This window comes from Ictidomys tridecemlineatus, unplaced genomic scaffold (assembly GCF_052094955.1).
Source record: "Ictidomys tridecemlineatus isolate mIctTri1 unplaced genomic scaffold, mIctTri1.hap1 Scaffold_132, whole genome shotgun sequence".
Lineage (NCBI taxonomy): Eukaryota > Metazoa > Chordata > Mammalia > Rodentia > Sciuridae > Ictidomys > Ictidomys tridecemlineatus.
This window is the reverse complement of record NW_027521185.1, coordinates 732,615-757,075: the sequence shown is the minus strand read 5'-3', so window position 1 is coordinate 757,075 and position 24,461 is coordinate 732,615. Positions and strand designations below refer to the sequence as shown.

General features: G+C 34.0%; 1 pseudogene; it reads left to right on the top strand.

Moving 5' to 3' along the window:
* The window catches only part of LOC144372568 (growth factor receptor-bound protein 14-like), a 46,999-nt pseudogene extending 23,713 nt beyond the window's left edge, over positions 1-23,286 (top strand).
* Positions 23,287-24,461: the final 1,175 nt, after the last annotated feature.

The window sequence follows — 24,461 nt, the reverse complement described above, 5'->3', positions numbered from 1 at the left end:
GTCAAGTCATAGGAAAGAGAAGCAGTGAAGGGAGCCAGTCAATGAGACAGAAAAGGAGCAATCAGTGTTAAGAACAGAACCAAGAATGTTGATATACACTTAACTCAAACTCATCCATATTCATTGAGTACTCTGTCAAGAATTTCTTTTCAGATGAATAAGCTTCTATTTAAGGATGGCATTACTTTCAAGGGTTTAGGTCCAGTAGGTCACAGATCACTACTGAGTGTTGAATTTCTGAGGCATAGATACTTTTCAAAAAGGTCCTAGAAATACTAAAAAAGCAGAGAATCTCTTATTCTTTTGTTGGCTGTTCTCCGTTTCCTCTTTTGCATTAATAATTTTACAGTTACATTTTTCCCCCAATGTTTTATGGAATTATGACACACATAAAGAAAAGTGAGCAAGCCAACGTGGATAACTCTGTGACTTCTCAGAGAGTGCCATGTAGCTAGGTAATCAACACCCAGATCAAGAAATACAGCACTGACCTTACCCCAGTGGTTCCCTGCATGCCTCATTTATCCTGTATTGGCATTGTTCACATTTCTGGCACCATAGAATAATTTTTCCTGTTTTGAATCTATGTAAGTGGAATCATGCAGCATATACTATTTGGGCCTGACTTCTTTCACTTAATGTTTCTAAAATTAATCCACGTTTCTGGGAATGCTTTTATACAACTTATTTATTTTCACGTCATATTCATATGCAAATAACTAGACTTTCAGGTAACTTCCAGTTTGAGGCTATTATAAATAATAATATATGAACACCATTACAATTTCTTATTGAAATAGGAATTTGGTATTATGTTTTACCTATTTAAGTTGCCATTGCTTCAATCATTCAAGTGTCTTTTCTACCCAGTGCTTTCCCCCCTTACCTAATTATCTTTATTGTTAATACAAGATATGTTTTCCTTAATATTAGTTTTGAAAGTACAAAGTACCATAAGGAATTGAGGTTCTTTAAAAAATCTGTATTTACTTTCATTATCATTTTATTTTTAAAGCATCTATTTTAATTTTTTTCTCATCTATCCAGATTATGCCTCTTAAATGTGTGGTGAATCTGTCAAAATTCTTCATCCCTTAATGAGGTGAATTGTTCAACCCTGAAACAAATATTTTAATTTTGGCACCATGATGAGTTGGAGGAAGAATAGCTCTTGTATCTTAATGCAGTTTGTTATTAAATTTATATCATAATTTGCATAGCAATAAAAGGAAATTGAGAATTAGCAAAATGTACATTGTGATATGAAATTTTTCTTTTCAGATGACTGCTTTGGTATAAAAATTGAATTACTAATTCAAAATTGATGAGGAATTTTTATCAATCTGGATATTTAGGAATTGAGTTGAAATTTTCTATGCATATGAGACATGTATACAAAATCTATTCTAAATGTTTGTATAGTTATTTGTGTGTGTGTCTGTTTATCTGTTAACATATTCACTGAAGCATTCTTCACAGAAAGAACACTAGAAGACCATGAGTGGGTGACTGAAGTTCTGTCTAACTGGGGAATGGAAGAAGAAAATAAGCTGTACTTTAGGAAAAAATTATGAATTCTTTAAAAAGCCAATGGAAAGTGAAATCTCCATTAACAGTCAGTGAAAATCAAATGAATCAGTTAAATTTTACATGAAGAATATGGTCACTATCAATAAAATACAGTTCCATTTAGTGATTCTGGCCCTTTAAAATTATACTCACATTTCTTATTCTAAAAATGATTAGTCACCATGATACAAGAATTTCAGACACATATAAAACATTTCTTTAGCCTTACTTGCAGAATCTCAATTGAGATGCATTTAGTCATTTAACTTAAAAAATATAGGTAAACCTACTTTGGAGGCATTATTGCTTTTTTCTTGCCTTAGAGGAAAACTAGACAAAGCAACTGTACATTTGACTTTGAGATAAATTATTATATGTCCTCAAATGTATTCCAAAATGTAGTTTTAAGTTCTTTTCACAATATTTAGGAAACTTAAGTAAGAAATTTTCTAAAACAAAAATAGATTGGTAATTATTGGGAATGTATAGCTTAGCCAGAAATTTAAGTTTGACATAAATCTTGATGCTTCAAATTATTTTGTTTTTAGTGAAATAATTTTTGACCTAAATAGAAATGAGATAAAGAGTAGCATATTATATAGCAAATACTACTTTCATTGTAATTCTCTTTAAAAGAAAATAAATGTATGTCACATTCTAATGAAGACTAGGGATCTAGAGAAGTCAGAATAGCCTCTAGGCTCATTAGTTTAAATTGTTTTTGTCTCTGCAGCAGTAGCATATTTTTACACGAAGTTTTGGATAATTGGATTGAAATGATCCTTTATGAAAAATATATGATACACACCATAATAGAATATTTTCAAACCCTGAAAGATCTCTTACATTCTCTTTTATTTTAACCTATTAATAGAAACATAATGGGATGATCTTTGACAAAGAAAATAAGAGTTCTAACAAAAATTAAATAGATTTGAAGGAAAAGTGTTTTCTTGTTGCAAATCTTTATTAAAAGCTAGAATTTAAAAGTTGTATTTAAAGAAATATGGTTTGGTGCTCATTTCTGTTTTATTATTATTATTATTATTATTATTATTATTATTATTATTTGTAATTTAAATAAGATGAGACATTCACTTTGTATAGTTGGAGCCAATGGTTCAACTGGGTGATCTGACAATATCTGGATACAGTTTTGGTTGTAGGACTGGGGGTGGGGTGGGGGTCAGCAGGAGCAGTGCCAAAGTGGGCAAAGTTTGAATTCTGCTGAACATCCTCTAAGGCTCAGGACAGCCCCACAACACAGGATTATTAGATAAAATGTTAATAGAACTGCTGTTGAAAACCCCTGTCCTAGAGGAAATATAGTAGAATATATTTTTTCAAACTTGTCTGTTCATAAAATTTACCTAAAGGAGTTCCAGTACTTATTAAAAACACAGACTCCAAGACCTGGCCAGACCTATGGAATCAGAAACTCCAGGAATGACGTCTGGGAATTTCTATTTTAAACAACTGCTGTGGGTGAATTTTATGATTAAACAAGTTTGGAAAAACAGTAGGTGGAAAGAATTGGACTTTTAGTTCCCACACTGAGTCCTGGTTTCCCTATGTTCTTGACTGTGAACCTGGGTACAGCTTTTGCCCTTGACTTTTGTGAGCCTTGATTTTGTAAAATGGGTCAGTAGTCTTTTCGTACCTGGTAGAGTAGTTGGAGGGTTTGGGGAAAAGATGTGGGAACAAGCTCATTGTCAACTTGAGGGCAGTGTCCTATGACTCCAGGTCGGAGCATCTCTCTGCATCATTGTCATCTGGGCCCAACTCTACCTGGGAAGATGCCTGAGGGTACAGTCCAAGGACCAGCATTTTCAGAAGCACTTAATGTGGATTTTAGATACATTGGCTTAAGGATCTTCTGCTTTAGATTCTATACTGGTCATAATTCAAACTTTTCTAGCATAGGTTTAGTGATAATTTATCCTTTATTTTTTGCCAGTATTTTTTTTCCAGAGCATATGGTGTCTTTTGCAACTGAAACCAATGGTGAAATATCACCAACACAAATTTTACAAGTAAATATATATTTTCATTAAAATATGTAAGAAATCACATAATAATGGGAAAATTTTAGGTCCTTATTAGGCCTGCTCATATTTTGACATGTTGAATGTTTAATTTTTTTGAGGAGGGTGCAAAAAGCTAACCAACCAACCAAACAAAGAAACAAACAAAGAACCAACCAAACAAAAAGCGGGGTAAAGAATGCCCTAAATCAATACATTCTCCTAAAAATATTTTTCTTCCCACTTCTGGCCAGTTGTCAAATGATTTTAAACATTTAAAAATGTACGTTATGAAAGAAAACTTTAGAGTTTTGCTTTTTGATGTGTGTATAGGTTATGTTATTCTTTTGAAAAATCAAAATTCTCAGTAAATTGAAGACATTTTATCAATAGATACATAGTATTAGCATTCATAATAAACACCTTCAATTCTATTTGTGATAAAATACTTAGCAATTAAATGAATGGAGGGATATTCAGATATATTTGTTTCATATACCAACATCTGTAATACCTGTGACAGAAATACTGGCATAGAATTGTAAGATATTCTTAGCTGAATCATGAATGTTGATTATCTAATTAAAAATCTCCTTACTTTTGTGTCTGTTAGATTCATTTCTTCCAAACTAGCAGTTATGTGGGGGGGCATTTTCCTAATATATTGTCATTAAAATAAATGAACAGTTTATTTTAATTTTGATAGATTGGTAGATTTGGTATCAGAAGCTCTGCAGTTGTTTTTCACAGGTTAATGTTGAGCTATGTCTTCATAAGGATTGAAGTTAAGCTCTAGGCATTCCTGAACTCACTCAGTATTCTCTGGTATTTCATAAAGATAACTTTTAGTATTTCCAATACAATATGATTTTAATCTATTAGTCAGGCATATCTACCATAGATTTGTTTCCTGTGGGCTTTTCAATATGAGCATGCTTTATTTTCATACTTCAGAATATTTTAGAAATATGATTAATCCCCAGATGTTTTTCTGAAGGCTTCTTCTATGCCACTGGGTTACACAGAGCCCCCCTGCATCTGAATGTTAGAGTAAATGACAACCTCAGGACTCCCAACTCTCAGCTCCCTGTAGGCTTCACCATTGTATTGTGATTCGGTGGTGGGGTGGAGGTTTTCTTCTATCTCCTTTCCCAAATTCTCCTCTAACATAGTTATATTGCTTTGATGCTAAATTATAAAAACAAGAAAAATTGTAGGCTTTGGAATTAGATAGTCCTGCATATGCCCCTGACCTCTTCTCTCCACTGAGGCAATGTCTTCCCTTTTTAAAAGGTTTCTTCTTTGTCTAGTGTGACCTCCATGACTCTCTTTTTAAAATTTAAATGGCAATATGTAAATCAATGGAAGGGTAACTGATGTGACACAGCAATCTGTATATGGGGTAAAATTGGGAGTTCATAACCCACTTGAATCAAACTGTGAAATATGATATATTAAGAACTATGTAATGTTTTGAATGACCAACAATAAAAAAAATTAATTGGTTTGGTTTAATAACTTGGAAAGCACTCAAACTAAAAAAACTACTTGCCTGTTTTACATGTCAATTAATTAATATCTGTAGCTGATTAAATTAAAAAAACATTTAGTAAATTACTTTAAAAATGTAAATATGTACTATTGGTCTTTCCCTGAATAGACTTTAAAAATAAAGTACATTTTTGTAGTTAATAATTTCTCTTACTTTCAGTTCTTCCATTTGTTTATTCATAGGGATTTCTATTTTCTTCTTTTAATGAGACACTAATGCACTTCCAGTGTCTTATTAAGGACACTGAGCATGGCCACACACACAGAGTGACTCCCTTCCATTCTCCTTTCCATGACCAATGTGTGCCCCTATCTCAGTTAATTACTGCTGTATAACCCAGTCTTCCAAACCTTAATGGTTTAAAGGACCCACCTGCATTTTGCCAACCATTTTGAGGGGCAGGGATTTAAGAAGAGTTTGCTTCATCTCTTTGACTCAGTGGTTAGAGAAGATTCAAGGTCCCCTTCTAAGCTGTCCCTTTTACCACACATTCTGTGACACTCAACTCCTGTCCTCTCTTTCTCCTTCTGTGAGGCGTTTCATCTTCCAGAGTTTTTCCAGTTTCACTGGGCTTTTCACCCATGGGAATTTCCAGATAATCACATTTCCTGTGTGGAATCTGACTTGCAGAAGTCAAGTTGGTTTGAAAGCCATCAGGCTAGGATATATCTAGAACTGGCAAAGGGTTACTTCTACAATTTTATTTTGGTCCAAGCAGTGATAGGCTTACACTGATTCAGGGTGGAAGGAGAAACAAAATCCGCCTTTTCATGGTTTAAAGCCAAGATGCAATTGCAGAAGGACACATGGGATGGGAAATATGGTTGCAGTCCTCTTTGGAAAAAACCCAGCATGCCATACTGCCCCATGAGAGAACTATGGAAGATAAGAGGTTGTGTATTCTCATCAGCAAAGTGAAGTTGGCTCAAATTCTTGTCTTTAATAATAGAATCAGGATTGTAATCTTCTATGGTATAACACAAGGAAATCAATAGGTAAACCTGTCAACTCACACACACACACAAAAAAAAAAAACATGGGAAAGGATGAGAAGTATAGGACTTCACTCTATAGATGATATCCAGCTTTACAAATAGACAATCAACTAGTTTATAATTTTGATGTTTGATATTGATATTGTTTAGTTTTTCATACTTACATTTGATTGCTAAAAGGCTACAAAATCATTGTTTCCATAATATTAGGGGAGAGTCTAATTTTTTCTTCCAGATATTTCTAAGTTCAAGCACATACACTGAAATCCATGGCTTCTTACATGCAGAAGAACAGGGAAAGAAATCCTGGAAAAAATTTACATCCTTCTATGAAGATATGGTTTATATTTTTCTACTAAAGGAACATCAAAGGTAAATTAAGTATCTGTAACATGTTATGTAAGATTATTAGCTGTAAATTAAAACAGACTTTTTACTTTGTTATATTTATGATTTTATTACCTGATATCAGGAGGTGGTGACATTTTTTGTATTCTAAAGATTTATCATGATATGTTTAAAAATTGTTCAGTTTTATTTCAAACTAGTTTCTATACATCTTTGAGGATATCTGGATGCTTTTATTTCTGTATCACGTATGTTGTTAATTTTTCCCCACCCTGAATTTACTCCTTTCTCTCTATCCAAGACTGAATGTTTTGAGGTCCAACATAGATTATACCTTTAATTTTCTCCCTGCACCTCCACCTTTTTTTCTTTCTTTTTGGAACTAAAGATTGGATGTTCAATGTTCAGTACCACTGAGCTATATCCACAGTCAGTTTCATATTTTGTTGTGGGGGATAGGGTCTTGCTAAGTTGTTGAAGGTGGTCTTGAATTTGGAATTTTCCTGCCTCAGCCTCCCAAATTGCTGGGATTCCAGGAGTGTGACATTGTGCCCAGCTACAACTTTTCCACATATCCCAGTCATAAGACTGGTCTTGCTCACTTCTGACCTTCTCTTCATCAACATCAACAAAACAGTTAGTACACCCATCTGAGTCCTTTATTACTATTTAGTTATTTTACGTGTGCTGTTGTCTTTCCTTACGGAGATGATAAATTCCTAGAAGAATTTATGATGTTATGATCAGGGAATAATGGATGTGTTGGTTTGTTGGTATGTTAAACCTATACACACCATTACATAGGTATACATGTGAAGATAGTCACACCCATACATATGGTCTCTTAGACATGTGTATATTCCATAGCTTTTAGCACTGTCTATTCTATGTTTCTATGTATAGTCTATGACCACTAATAGTCTGTGGTTTATAAGTGTTGATATTTTGTGCAATCCATTGAGATTTTTCAAGTAATATTCCTTTGAAGATTTTCATAAGAGGGTATTTTAATTTTGTATTCATGAATTTGTTATTGTCAGTGACAACACTGTTCCTTCTTTATGAATGAACTTTCATTTCTATGAAATAATTATACTTATAATTATTTGTGTTTGGCAATTTCCCCTGTTGCATTTCTAGGTATGTTGAAATAAGTCTGTTAAATCTTGCCTGATTGCCTGCATATATATGCAATCTGCAAACTCATATTCTTCTTTTGTGCTGGAGATGTTCATTTATTGTTAATTTGACAATTTTTCCCCATTCTCATCATTTGACCTTTTAAATTCTTAGTCTTGACCAGTTGTAACTCCAGGTATACCTTGGCTTGTGGCTAACTCTAATCTCTGCCTTTATCTTTACTTGGACTTCTCTTTAATTTTTTGTATCTCTTATAAGGATACTAGTTATGTTTAAAGCCCACCTGAATCATCTAGAATGATCTTATCTCGAGATCCTTATCTTAACCCCATCTCCAAAGACTATTTATTTTTTATTTTTTCCCCAAATAAGGTCCCATTCAAAGTTTCCAGGGTTAGGATATGGACATTTCTTTTGGGGCAGGAGAGCCACCATTCAACCCACCACAGAAAGCCATTGAAATAACATTAACAAGGGAGAGAAATGGTCAAATGAGTATTTTAAGAAAATTAAGATAGGCACAGAGAGGAGTTTAAGATATCAAGAAGAGAAAGTGATAGAGGGAGAGAGAAAAACAGGGGTCAGAAATAGGGGAGGCAATGAGGAAATACTGGAGGAAAGAGGAAGAGAGAAATTGACCAGAGGTATGGATACTAATTAGAAGATCATTTCAGTAATCCAGAGTGGAGGTAGTGGAATCTGACCTGGAATGGACAGCATTGGGGAGAAGAGAGAAATGGCTACCATATTAAATGGCACATGGCCAGGCTGATATAAAAGAAGAGGAAGCAGTTAATAATGTTCTTAGAGAAATATTCCTGGAGAAAGAAATAAAGAAAGAAATAAAATCAATTAAAAAATCATTAGAAGTCACTCTCTAAGAAACAGTAATCTTAGTTCAAGAAGGATGAAGCCATTATTCTCTGATTATCTTTTCTTGGACATTTTAAACTAGTTTACAAATTTTTACATTAAAATGTTAGGATGAATAACTGTCTACTTTTATTATTAAGGTTTTAAGCTCTATCTTAACCATTTCAATGAGGCTGCTCTTTTCCTAAATGTTTCTATTATATACAGTAACATAATAGGTATATTTTAAACAAATGTTTGCTGGGATTAACATTTTACTTTAAACTTATGAGAAAAAAAAGGCTTCTAGAGCTGGACCTGTAGCTCAGGGGAAGAGCACTTGCTCAACATGCATGAGGCACTGGGTTCAATCTACTGTATTGCAAAAGAGGAAGAAGGGAAGACTGAGAGAAATGGCTTCTCAATCCAGTCAATCATGTTTATCTCATTCTTACCCCAGTGATTCTTGACTGGAAGATGTGATAATGTCTCTTTAATTCCTATATTCTTACTTCTTCAACAGGTCTCTCATTAAAACCCACAGCCCATTATATTTTCACTTTAGTCTTCATTTCCTTTCCCTCCCACTCATTAATTATATAACAGAACAGGCCGTGTTCTTTCTACAAGATTCAGGGTCTGACTTTGCTATCCATCAGTGCATAATATTCTTTTAATTAGCTCATGTTTCAGTTGATATATGGAAATGATGTTATGTTTTCTGCCAAAGGAAAAATGTGAGGATGTTAGATCTCTTCAGTGACTGTGATACAAAATGTGCAGATTATCTAAAGTCAAATATAACATTTTTACCTGGCATGGAGGCTGTGTCCTGTCCTTCTCGAGGAGGAGGTTTGATTGATTTCACTTTGTAAAGATGTAACAGCTGTTTGGGAGTTAAATACCTCTACTGTTAGTGTTGGAGATGTGTCTGTAACTTAGATTTGCAGAGAAATCTCTACCTATCTTTCCATCTCTTCCCTTATACCCTCACATACATGTTTAGGTTCTGCTAACCATGCCAACCCAGGCTTGTAGTGTTATGCCTTAAATAGAAGAACAAAAATTGGTCAAGACAAAAGACTCATCATGCTTCTTACTGCCTTCCAGTGTTTCTCAAGCTTTGTTTTCCTTTCATTTGAATGATCGAGTTATATTGACTTCTACAGCATCACTGGACAGGGATGGTTTTATCCCATGTTCATATAAATCAGATATTTAATTATCAAATCAGTGTCTATCAAGGAATACATTTTTAAAAAAACATAACAGTAAGAGTACATTTTTCCTTCCTTCCCCATTTTTCCATTGGCCCTATGCTAGATCTTTGTTATTTTCTTTTCTGCCTTATTCATCAATGGTCTTAAGAACTATGGTCATTGATTAGATTAAAATGCTTAAGAACAGAGACATACAGATAAATTTTTGCTCTATACTAGTTGTCATAGCTGTGAAAGCCTATTTATAAATTACAATGAAATTTCTTTGTCTTTGGATAAGGTTGCTAATATTGCTGAATATTTTCTCTCTCATTCTGTGTGCGTGTGTGCGCACGCCCACACACACACTGCTACAAAAATTTAGTGCATATGGGATCAGTGAGATCTTGTTAAAATGCAGATATTGATTCACTAGGTCTGGGGTGGGGCCTGATATGCATTTTCAAAAAGATCCTAGAGGATAAAGATTTTCCTGATCTGAGACCATACTGCTATGGCAAAGTTTTAGAGAACAGATGCATTTTGTCCAATTTTGATTATACATTGAACCTCAGAATTAAGTACTTCTCCAAGTTATTAACCTATCACAGAATAATATGACCCAGTGATTTCCCATGACTAACTTTAACTCTCAGAGATTTCCCAGAAAAGAAATAGCTGTTCATGTTACCACTTTGCCTTGAAAATCAGACACAGTCCACTGCCAGATAATTTCCCTGAGCTCAGCCATAGGAGCTTCCTTTTTGTAAAGCAAGATAGTCACACAGCCCTTCTGGTTGTTTCCTGCAGTGTATTACATAGTACACAACTATGAGGCATTGTTATAGTCTAATGAAGCAGGACACATGGTCCCCTTTACCTTTTTCCTAACTGCTCCAGAAGCTCAAACCAACCTACTTCCCTTTATGGAGATACCATACTTTGAAACCTGGATTAGGAAAACATGTTCAAAAGACATTGTTTTCTATCTTCTCTCTCTGAATCTTGGAAATGATGAATAAAGAGAATAGAGAGTTTAAAATAGAATGTGTGTGTGTGTGTATATTGAAATTGTATATAGGTAATGTTTGCCCAAGGAATACATTATGTAACATTATAAACATACAAAAAGAAATATTGCAAAACATTTATCCATTTCAACACTCCTATATATTTTTTTAGGAACCATGACCTTTGCAGTTTTTCAGCGAATTTGGCACTAGTGATATTTATGTGTCACTGGTGGGAAAAAAAAACACGGAGCACAAACTAACTATGGATTCTGCTTTAAGGTACAGGCTTAATATTTTGATAGCTCAATAAAGCAAGCCTCAGCCTTTTAGGTAAGCTTGAGTTTAAAGAGACAGTTTTCTAATATATATAGGAGAATTTTAGTGGCTTTTATTTCAACAGGTGTTACCTTCAAGATATGCATTAAGGATAAACAGTGTGCTGTGGCCCTTCTAGCCTAACAAAGCAGGAGGGCCCCGAGACCTGAAAATGCTCTGTGCAGAAGAAGAGCAGAGTAGGATGTGCTGGGTGATCATGATTAGATTGTTTAAGGTAACTCACTGGAGGCATGAATTTCTATTAAATTCTGTGAGTACCATAAAAGTTTGAAAATATCTGTAGTTGAAAATGCAAGGAAGAGTGAATCCTAATATGAATCTTTGTGGCTGAATGAGAAAGAAGAAAAATAGCCACCACCAAATGCATGTATTTTTTAATCTAAAAGATAAACATTTGCGGAGTAAAGTGGAATGGGCTAATACTTTATCTTTTGTTTATGAAGTAATATTCCATTTCTAGAAATTCTCTGATTTTTATTTTTTATTTTTGCAAGAGTATTATATCCATAGCCAGTATAACTGAATGGATTTCTCTCATATACAACTTAGTCTACGTTTATACAACATTGCTTACAATTCAGTGTGAAGTGTATTTAAAATGTGTCTGCCTGGATATGTTTCATGTGATTGTTCCATTAAATGGAACAATGAGAAATCACTGGCTTAAGATGACCCATTCTTACTACTACTACTAGAAGTAAGTTGTAATTCTTAAGCTAGTGAAGATGATTAATATGACCCATTAAAGTGTTTTATAAATTACATTCTAGCTTAAGAATTACAACTTACTTCTAGTAGAACATCAAAAAAATTGTATGATTTTCCTATTAGCATATATTTAAATCATCCACTTGGGTGTTAAATGGAAATTACAACTTCCATAAGCATAATTTGTTGAATGTTTTTTGTTTTTGTTTTTGAAAAAGTAAAATACAAAGAGTATGTCTGGGCACTTTATTTAGTATCATTTACTGCCAAAGTTGACAAAATATACAAATTACTATTTTTCTTAATCCTTTGTGTAAATTAGAAGTTTCAGCATTTACCCAGATATTCTTTATAATTTATGCCTGATAACTAATATAATTTATTAACTTATAGATTTCATATTCTATGCATAGCATATATGATTCACTTATTACTACATAAAGATTTAGATTATTAACAGTGTGTGTGTCCTAAAACTAGCTTTTTGATATATTTAGATGTTAACATCAGAGAAATGGAGTCTTGTAGAATCCCTGGGTTCTGCCCTTTCGTTAGGCTGAAGAGTGTACACTTCACTTAACATAATCAAGTTCTCAGCTTATGTATTTTCTGGGTCCACTTTGGACCTAGAAGTTTTTCTGCTGCCATTTTCATATTTGCCACTCAGTAGCTCTTCAAAACATTACTAGCATCCTGGGTAAGAGAGAGATCAGGGTAAAGAAGGATAGAACAATCATAATCAGATAAGTGATCAGACTAGCTTTGGACAAAATTTTTATTTTTATTTAAAAAAATTAAGTTGAGGTAAAATTCTGATATTAATAATTAATCAAACTATTTTAATGTGAACATTTCATTGACATTTAGTGCATTCAAAATGTGCAACCATCACCTTCCATCTAATTCCAAAACATTTCATCACCACAAAATGTACCCATTAAGCAGTATCTCAGAGAATCTCAGGTGCCATTGATTTTACAAGGATACACTTTGTGATATTACAAAAAAAATTTTAAAAAAAGATGCCAATATAATTATGACAGGTGACTTTCACATCACTTTTGCCATTTGTTTTACTTTTATTTAAATAGTTATTATAGACTTATTTGGACTTAGCTAGAAATTTGCCATATTTCACCTTTGCATGCATAGATTACTTATATATACATGTACATATGTCTATATATGTAGACATTGATATATGTATATGTGTATATGTATATATGAAATTATAAATGAAATAAATTAGTCAAGATATCTGTAAAACTTCTTCCTGTTCCAAGTCTGGCTTTCCTGAATCATTTTCATCTCAGAGTCATGGATACCTGTTACTTTCCACAAAATGTCTGGCTTTGTGCTATCTTTGAAGAGACAAATGTTGTATTTTGAAATGCAATTGCAAGAATCAATGAAATATGCCAAAAATTTTCTTTAATTCTTCCATCTTGGCGATGCTTAGTTTCTGGAAGATTGTTCCCTTCTTGCTTTCTCCCCTCATCTGATTATTCTCTAAGACCCTTTCAAGTCAGATTTCCAGTTCAAAGATGGTTCATTGTGTTAGATTTTTATAGCTGGTATAGTAAATTATCCCCAATTTAGAGACTTAAAATAACACAAACTTAGTATCCTATATTCTTTTTTTCTTTTTGACAGTATTGGGGAATGAACTTGAGAATCTACCACTAAGCTATACCCCCACATTTTTATGTTTTATTTTGGTCAAGCATTTTGCTAAGTTGCTCAGACTGGCATCAAACTTGTGATCCTCCTGTCTCAGCCTTCCTAGTTACTGGGATTGTAGGCATGTGACATTCCTCTCAGCTATCCTGTACTCTTTTAGTTCAAGTCCAGAATGAGTCTTACTGGTTCACAGTCAAGACTTGGCAGGGCTGCTTGCCCTTTGGAGTCTTCAGGGGAGAAACCACTTCCCTTGTCCTTTCCAGCCTTGTGAGGCCACACATATACCTTGGCTGGTGGCTATTCCTCCACTTTCAAAGACAGTAGTATTACACCAAGTCCTTCTCTTGCTACCAACTCTCTAGCTCTGTCCCTTGTGCCTTTTCCTTCCACTTATAAGCTCCTGGTGATTGCATTGGGTGCACGTGGAGAAGCCAGGATAATCCTCATCCCACAGTCAGCTGGCTAGCAACCTCAGTTTCCTTTTGCCATGTAGCCTAACATATTCACAGGTTCCAGGGATTAGGATGTGGACATCTTTCTGGGATGGTTATTCTACCTATCATCAGTGTTCCCTTTTATTTCAATGACAAAACTTTTCCAGATGATGCCAGAAAAGGAGGCGAACATCCAGGAGTACCTTTAACCTGTAGCCAATGAGAAAGCAGACATGAAAGTGACACAGTCTGTCTTACATTTGAATATTAACAGATCTGGCCTCTCTTTGGAGAAATTCTAGTTACATATAGAATTGTAGAACATCAAAGACTTAGAAAAGTGGATTGCTCACATAGAATGTCCCAGTTACATATTCTCTCTTTCTCTCTCTTCAGTTAGAACTCTGACAGCTTCTCTGTTATGGTATTTCATTCTTTTATCTGCCCCTCCATAGGACAGAGAAATGTTAAAGTTGGCCCATGACTACCCTTGACATGAGTTAAATGCCTACTAAAGGTCTTCAATGGCACCTAGATACCCACCTAACACTGCAGGTGTCAGGAACAATACATCTAGGAAGATAACCATCTTATTTGTAGGTAGCAGGTTTTTCAATGAAGAAGGTAGCCAATCCTCATGTTCCTTGTGAAAGTGTTGGTTTGAGATTATTATCTATACTTCATAATGAACTTGACTAGGAATTAAGCTCTTCTTTCTTCTTTTTAAAGTTGTTGTAGGCTTAGAGTTGATTTAAAGTGAATTTCATTAGGTCCCATTAATGTCCTTCAAACCTTAAATTAAATAATTTTTAAAAGTTGGGAAACAATTGGATAAAGAAGTCAGCACAGAGAATTTAAAATGAGTGTAGGTTTGTATTCATGTTAGAAGAATAATCTTGAAACAATGACTCTCTCAATCCCCTCCCTCCATTATTTTTGTTTGTTTGTCTAATTACCAAATATATCTACTTTGTTAGAATTAGTTTCAAGGAACTAGTAGAGAAATAGCACTGTTGAACTATTTATATAAAATTTATCCTATGGGTAAGATTTGATTTCATGGTGTCATTCAATATTTTCTATACAGTACTCTGTGTGTGTGTGTGTGTGTGTGTGTGTGTGCTCATTCATGTCTGTGAGTGTGTGTGACTGTGCACCTGTGTGGGTACATGAAGGAAGCCCATTTAAGGTGGACACTCAAGTACTGGGCAGAGTAGGTGTTGCTCAGAAGTTGTGTAGACAGATATGTGGGTCACAGTCCCATACCTGTTGCCAGAGGGGATGCAGGTCAATAGGGGCTGTCCCAGGTGGGACAAAGGGAGGTGCCAGAAGGGTGGCATGGGCAGGCAAACCCACCAGGAAACCTTGAGCTAGTTGGTGGTGCTTAGGCTAGAGCTTGACCCAGGAAGCAGTGTTGTGGCCTGATTGGGGTTTTGAAGAACCTAAGGGCTGGCACCTTTAGGGGGGCCTTTTAGACCTGCCACTGAATTGCCATCTTACCTATCATTTGGACTCTGGTAGCCCCTGGAGGCAGGCATGGAGATGGTCATTCTCCTTCAGGTGATAAGGTTAGTTCATGAGGGCCAACATGGAATCAACAGCAGCACATTCTTCTTCAAAGTCATCCTCCACCCCTTCCATATACACTTCCACTGTCAGGCCCATTTGAGACCCAGCACCTGCTGACTCAGGTGCCGCTGGGGCCACGAGGTGATAGAACACAATGACCACCCTGCCAAATGCCAACATCATGCAGGTGGAAGCAGTAGACGGAACAGGGCTGCTGAGACCTAACATGAAGTTCATTATATCTTCATGAAATGGAAAGAATTGTGGAGTGTAGCCAAAATGTAAATAAATATGTATAAATATAAATAATTTAAAATCATAAAAATTTAAAAGCTGCCAATATAATTGCTCCCCCCTCAACAAAATAGCTTAAATCTAAAGAAGTACTTTCCAGATTCAGATGAGGATTCCTTCAGGACAAGTTTGCTCATGACAGTTAGCAGTCTTAATTTTTCTCAAACTAATAATCCCATTAGAATCCAGACCTCCTACTTTCCCATTATGGCCAGCTGGCTCAGTCTGTCATATTCTTCTTCCTACAAGTGAAGACCCCTCATTTTTAATCTGCTACATTGTATTTTGAAACTCTGAAATCAGCTGGACTCCTCAGTGTTTTGTTTTTCTGAATGTGAAGCCCAAAAGTATTATGAGAATAATTATTTTTGGTTATAAGAATATTTAACCAATAATGATATAGAGCCAAGAATTTTCCAGATAGGGCCCAATTTATAGTTTTACCAAAGAGACAAATTAATTCATCAATCATCAGAATGACAGTGAATTTTACAGTGTTGCTTAGGACATCTGTGAGGTTTTTTAAATCTTTGGAATGTACAGCATGACACCTTTCCAAAGTGAGCTTTCTTTTCACGAGACAAGGTACCAGTCCAAATGATTTTGCTGTAAACTATGTAAATATGTAAGTAGAAATGTAAGTATCAGTATAAAGTAATACCAGTATAAAGTAATACTAGTGAGCAAGACCTTAATTTGGGAGCCTCAGTAAAACAAACAAAGTAAAAAACATTACATACAAGAGGAAGTGAGGGGAAAGGGAAAAATAATACAAGGGGGAGAAATGAATTACAGTAGAGGGGGTAGAGAGAGAAAAGGGAAGGGGAGGGGAGGGGGATAGTAGAGGATAGGAAAGGCAGCAGAATACAACAGACACAAGTATGGCAATATGTAAATCAATGGAAGTGTAACTGATGTGATTCTGCAATCTGTATACGGGGTAAAAATGGGAGTTCATAACCCACTTGAATCAAAGTGTGAAATATGATATATCAAGAACTATGTAATGTTTTGAACAACCAACAATAAAAATAAATAAATAAATAAATAATAAAAAAATAAATGTATTGTTTAAGGTCATTAAAAGATTTTCTGTCAAAATTTTGGTTGCTTGTCTGTTTGAAGGAAAATCACAAAATTATTTTTTATACTGATAACAAATGATTAATGAAAGAATATTTTAATTGAATTACCAGTGTAGTAAAGTAAAAATTGTAACATTGTGTTTTTGTTTATTTATTTTGCAGTATGGCATGCAGCTGTACCAGAATTATATGCCTCCATATCAAGGCAGAAGTGGCTGCAGTTCTCAGAGTATATTACCCATAGTAAGGATCGATTTTTGGAACCTACATTTTATTTTATATTTATACTATTTTATTTTGCTATTACATTACAATTATATACTACAATATATTTACCATTTCCTTTTGTTAAGTAAAGTTATACTTTGTGTGTATGATGTTATATTGAATTTTTTATACTTGGATAGCATATGTGTATGGTCTATGATAAAAATCATAGGACATATATGAAATATTCAATTATAATACATAATTTTATATGTTAGTAAAATATTTTAAATATTTGAAGGAATGTATATTCTATGTCATTACATCATTTGAGGATTAGATTCTTAATAAGATAATTTCATTGGCATTGTGTTTTTTAATTAATTTTCTTTGATTGTGGGTTTGCTTATTTATTTTAATACTGATTCTGAGATTGTTGTAGCCTATTATAGAGACGCCAATGATTTCAAATTTTAAAAACTGTAATATACCCATGTGTATGTTTTTACTTTCTGGCTTTCTAGCAGTAATTTTTTTTTTAAGTTCCAGGTCCTTAAAAAGCAGACTGCTTTCCAGGAAATGCAAAAACTACAAGTCAAAATATAGGTCGTGTATTACATTAACAATGCAGTGCTGCTCAGAGTTTTACCAAATGTAACTTGGATATTTATTTACAGACACACACAGGCACATCTTTTACCTTCTTTAGCACTTAATTTTAATTTCCTGTGCATTAACACAGAAATTTATTTCTGAACTTAAAGTTTATGTTCTGCAATTCTTGGTGCACTCCTTAATATTGAGTATATTAGAAATTCAGATGTATGTGCCTGTATTACAGATCAGTTAATGCACATTTCTGAAAACTGTGTTTCTACTTAGGCTAAAAATGTGTTCTTCCTGACTGTGACCAAGGGAGGTGCATTTACCCACACGTAATGTGCCAGATGAAATGCTCAGTTCCAGGAATGTGGCATGAAATAATGTTGATTATGAAGCCCAATAGATGATATAGAAAAAGAGCCCCTATTTTGTAGTTATGTTGCTTTAAATTATGGAAGAATAACTTTTCATCTTTGTATCATATTACTTTTAAGCCCCAAATAAGAAACTAAAGAATGTACTGAATTTTTATAATAGAAATCACTTTAAGGTGAATATTTTCTGCAGTTTGTCAGCTTACTCTTATCTTTCAATCCATCTGTATATAAAAAAATAATGAATTTTATTATCTTAATCCTTTCCTAAATTCCTCCAAATTTTCTTTTAGAATCTAGAGTTATTAGCATGGATGTGTTAATAGCAGCCAAATGTTTGGAAGCAATTATTATTTAGTGTCCTTTTAATCATAGGAAAAAAATTGTTATAAATAAAATCCTTTCTATTTTCATTACTTTTGTTAGCATACAAGTGTGATATTATTCTTACTTTTTCCCACTGAAAGTCATTCTGCCGTTGATCATGGCATATCTGAGTTTGCTTAGCCGGTTTTTGCTTATTCAACCCCATCTGTAAAAGGAACTGCTCCTTAAGTGAATCTGACTGGAATCAGGTGTGATAGGGGAAAGAAGTTCCAATGCCTCGTGGTAAGGGCTTGTTCTACACAGGAGTTGTGATCATAGAAAGTAGCACCTGAGAACTATATCTATGCTATTCTTAATGTCTGTGAAGGAGACCTAGATGTTTGGGGAGGTATTTGTGTTTACTTTTGTGTGTATGGAGAGACCCACTTTTCTAGATGATTACAGAGGGATCAGTGACTTGAATGGTGCTGGTGCCCCTCATCTGTCTCTGCTGCTTTCTACTCAGGAACTATTTTCAGTGAGTTACATAGAAAAGTTAGAATAATTTAGTTACCTTTCTCAAGTAACAGTATTCTCTTTTAAACTTGTCCATATTTTGAGAAGAGAAACAAAACAACAGTTCTCATACCAAAGGGAGCACCTAGCCATAATATCATGTGACAGCCACTCATATCAATTTTTGAAATGAGAATCATCAGCAGATATTTTAGGAAGCCAGATAGATTTGGTTCATTTTAGGGTAAAGGAGGAATTCATTTAAAGGACTGTCTGTTAATATGTTTCTGGCTGGAGTGAGGAGATCCAGAGAAAATGTCTGCTCAGTTCTTTTAAGTCTTTATTTTTGACCCTGGGATAGACATGCTAAGGTGCAATTTCTTTCCTTTACCTCCCACTATGTGGCACTAGAAATAACCCTAGATGGGACATATTGGTTGCTATTTTTACCATAAGGTGTGTGATCTTGGTTGGATCTCTGGTGTCCTGCAGTGTAAAAGAAGGGGGTAGTTGCATATCTCCTGACTCTTACATCTGGGGTGGCCTTTGGCTCTGTATGAAGCAGATGAGAGAACGATACCTGGAGGAATTCTTTGTCCTCTTGTTCAGTCATTATGAGCTGCAGGTTTATCAAGATCCTTAAAATAGAGTGACAGAGAAAGAATGGCTAGTTGCCATGTAATTATATTGCCTAATATTGGATTTGGTTTGGATTTTGCCAGTAAATAATAATCATATATTCAGTGGACACCAAGTGTTTTTAATTTTGCTTATCATAACACAGAAATGACTTTGTTCTGTAAGAGTGGCTATCACTGAATTCTAGCAATATCTGTATAATACCGAGTACACAGAGTGTGTTTAGTATTTGTGTATAAATTAACAGAGAAGAGAACAGTATTCTTTGTTCTTGACTAGGAGCACTAATGTTATCCATTCTGTGCCAATTCTAGCATTTTAGATATTAATTCATGAGAGGAAAAAACTAACCTTGTTTTTGGGTATCAATGTTTCAATTTGAACAAGTAATTAATATGATTCTAAAATATGATTTACATTATGATGTTATCCTATACATTGTAATTCTTTTTAGGTATAATTCAGGGTATATTAAGTAGAATTTTTTCTGATGTTTTCAATGTTTGCTTTTATTTCTGTTTACATCCATATTGCTTTTTCTCTAAACATTTACAGCTTAAAAATATGAATCTATTAAAAGAGTACTTTTTGATGATTTTTTTGTGTTATCTTTTAATGGGATACCATGGAGTAAACAAAAGAAGCATAAAATATTTTATGAGAGATTTATAATCTGAAGGATTTTCTTCTCACATTACTCAGTTTCAGGTACTTTAACACTGCTAAGTTCCTTTCCAAATGCAGTACAATGAGAACATTTTATTGGGGATTGGATGAGAAATGAAACCATTGTCAGTTTAAACAACTGGAGAAAGAATATTTTATCTTCAAAGGTTGACTTAAGAAGGTGACAAGGGTTTGAGGAGATTTAATACTGACATTTGGGTAAAAATGAATCTTCACATGGAAGATTATTAATAACAAGTCAACATTTCATCAGAGTCTAAATAAGAAAGGATTTTAATATACTTCTCTGCTTGGAGCATGGTCAATTTTTGGATATAAATTTGAACAGTGATCAGAGTTACAATCTAGTGATGTCAGGAAAAGAAAAAAAAGACATAATGATTTAAATGTTTTAGAAGATTATAATTCCCTTTATTTATGAATTTGTAACCCGGAGAAAATAGTTGTACAGAGTAATCATGCCTGTTTCTATTATTTTGGTATTCCTTTGGAAATTTGTGAAGGTGTCAGGTGGTCCATCAGGTGGTAGTGGTGATCTGCTTGAGAGGAGGAAGACTTACTGCTTAATTTTTCCGTGAAATACCCTTTGTCCTGTCTCCCAATGATGTAATGTCAGAGTCTCACAAATAAAATGGATAATTTCATCAGACATCTGTGATGCCTCAGATTTGGCTGCCTCTTTGCCCTGGCACAGTGAGATTAGTATTGAAGTCACCAGTGGGGACCACTTACACAGTGTTTTGCCAGTAATTAATACAAAACTGGCTTTTCACTGAATTGACAGTAAATAAGAATCCATACCCGACAGCCTTTTTCTCTGAGACCCTTAGACCACGTCTTCTTTTTGTAACCTGACATTAATAGAGGTTTTCCCACTGCATTCTTCAAGGTTAAAGTGCACGTTGGGTACATTTTTTTTTAACTTGAAACATTTTTACTTAAACATTTAATAAACAATTTTAAAGATGGATTTTAAGGATATAGCATTTCTTATTTTCTGTTGTATAACAGTAGAAGCCAGAATCAAAAGAAGAAAGCAGACCAAGTGTAGAAAAGAGGGTAAAAATGATTTTACTCTAAGTCATTATGTCTTACACACACACACACACACACACACACACACTCATCCGTTATTTGTTCTCATCCCTTATTCTTTCTGGTAGGTACATGGGAATACCCAATTTCCCAGTGGAAAAAGGACAACATGAATTGTTGATGCCAACGAAATGTTTTGCTGGGTATTGTAAGCAAACAATGTCACAAATAGACCGAGTATTTATCATATTAAAATTACATTAGCACTGATGACAGTTTTGTAGTATGAGATTATGTTGTAACATATCATTCACCACGTTGAATAATCATACCCACTGAATACACAGTTAAGGAGATCCCAGCTACAGCTTTTATGAGTACACCTCCTGGGTTTGTTACATGCTACATTTCTATGAAATCTGTGAGTAAATGTAGAAACATATTGAAATTCTTCCTCTCTCTTTTTATAGTTTTCTTGGTAAGGGGTAGTCAGGGTAACCCCAAAACTTTCGTCCTGTCAATGAGTCATGGACAAAAAATAAAAGACTTTCAAATTATACCACTAAGTAATTTGTGATTTCACATTCATATTTTAGATATGATCTTAATGCATAAGCTTTTGGAAACTTTGTTTTTCTATTGTTCCTTTTATTAAATATAATGTTAGGTGCTTGTGCTTTGACCAGAGTTAACTTTGGCAGAAATGGTTTTATGAGTCTGAATTAATATAAGAAATACAGGAATTGTAAAAATTAAATTTATCTTTTTTTCCACGAAATAAGATTAAGCAATATTGTATAGACCCCATGACACCTATTGTTAAAAGGCCACTAAAGATTCTTTTTTTCTTGGGGCTGAGGATATGGCTCAAGTGGTAGTGCGCTCGCCTGGCATGCGTGCGGCCCAGTTTGATCCTCAGCACCACATACCAACAAAGATGTTGTGTCCCGAGAACTAAAAAATAAATATTAAAAATTCTCTCTCTCTCTCTCTCTCAAACAAAAAAGATTCTTTTTTTCTGAGTTCTAACCACTCCTTTAAAAAACATTATTTTAAAACCTTTTCTCTTCTCTCAAAGACATTTTTTGCTATTATTGTTAGTAGTTCATTTGTATAGAAACACAGGAACTGTGAAATTGGTGGACTTTAAATAATCCTGGGAAAATGTTTAAAATATCTGTGACTCTGATTTTGGCTGACAAAACTTGCTTTGGGTTTTTGTTTTTGTTTTTGTTTTTTTGCTTCTGCTGTTGTGTGTCAGCATGTGCACATAGGTACATACATATGTGACGTGCACATTGGAATCAGGCAGAGTAAAACAGATTGAATCTACTTTCAGGAAGGTCTTATTTAAATTACTAATGCTTTCCTTTGAATTGCCTCTTTTTTAAATCATCCAGAGGCCATATAGAGTACCAACCCTGCTTCTTTGATTATTTGATCAGTGTCCCCAGCAAGTATGAGCTTTTAATGCTAGAAGACTTCACCACCAAACAAAAAAGTCAACTGACATTCCATTAGCATAATATTTTATTGCTTCAGAATGAATTTGCTGAAAAAAAATATATGACTACTCATTTTTAATATACTGAGGCATTAAGTAGACAATGTTTAGAAATAGAAATTAATTTCTGTACATGGAAGCATTAAAATCTCCTGTCTACTTTTGCACTGAATAGTACAGATTTCTCTCTGTTCATTGACTCAAAATTGTTAAACTATCCTAACTAAACAGAACTCTGGGAGAATTAGATGCAGAGAAAGTGGAGGCATGTTTCTTATCCAAGGATCATATGATACTTCTTTTAAATGTAAGTGAAATTAAAAAAGTGGGCATGCCATGCTGTTCTCTGCACTGTACTTAGTTTAATAAACTTGTCAATTTTGGCATGAAGACATAGCTTGCAGTGGAACAACCATCATCCTTCTGGATTCTTTACCCTCTTTACCAGCTTGTTGATTTTCCTATTGCAGGTGGAAGATGATGGTGAAATGTTCCACATGCTAGATGATGGCCACACTAGATTTATGAATATAATCCAGCTAGTGGAGTTGTACCAACTCAAGAAGGGTGAATTTCCTTGCAAATTGAAACATTATTGTTCTAGGATTGCTCTATAGCTGAACCAGAAGTGACGTGTTAAACTGTTGAAGAAAAAAGACTCAAGGGGGAAAATATTAAAAAGAGAGAATAAATAAGGGTAAAAAACACTGTGGTGAAAGGAATATTTCACCTGCAAGTTATAAGAAATATTTCGTGCATTGCAAATAAGCAAAAACTTGGATTGGCATTACAATCGTCATTTAAAATTTGTAATTAAACCTTAGGAAAAAATGATTTGGAGTGTTCTTTTGTAGTTTCACATATTACTGTATTTTCTTCAAATATGAATACTTCAAACATATATCTGCTCCTTTTTAAAATATGACAGCCCTAGAATTCTCAAACACCAAATATGAAGAAGAAATCAGGTTTCAGAATGACCTTTTTGCAAACTGAATTCCAGTTATACTACTTTTTTAATATTAAGAAGCGTGACAAAATCTTTAGCTATTAATTAAAAGAAGCTATACATGACTTGTTAATAAAACTAAAAATATTTTTCAATTGAATGTTCTCTGGTTTTATTATAGCCAAAGGATCAAATCATACTTTGTGGTAGCAGCTTAAAATTGTTTTGAAGTAAATTGATTTTTTGTCTAGAAAACTTTCATTAAAGTCATTGAATTACTAATTGTACCATAAAATCTATACTAGTATTGAACATATTAGTGGCACATTGTTAATTGCACTTTTTTCATTTCTTAATAATTGGCTGAGATTATCTATTTTTAAGAAAATGATCAAATTATTAAAAATTTTTGATAATTTGCACATACTTTATGATATATAAACTATGATAACATAACACTGTCACCTTAATATTTCATGTTTAACTCATGCTTTTTCAGAACATTCGTTAGATCCTTTCAATAATAAGTCAGTAAACCAATTAAAATAGGTAGAAAGAAAGATTCAAGACCTATGAGGATCCTAATAGGTAAATCTTTGTTCTTCTCTTTGTGCCCCTTTTAGTTTTTTTAGCATGGTAACATCAATATGGAATCCAAAGATTTTGAAAACGTGAGACAGTAACCTTCCTGTTACAACTTCAAGACAATCTGGGATGTTTTTACTTTTTAGTTTTGTTTGTTTGACTGGGTTTTGACGTTGTTGTTTTTGTTGTTGTTGTTCTATGATTCTTGTTCCCAGTTTGGTGGGAAGAATAATCATTGTTCTTTAAAAAAAGAGGGGA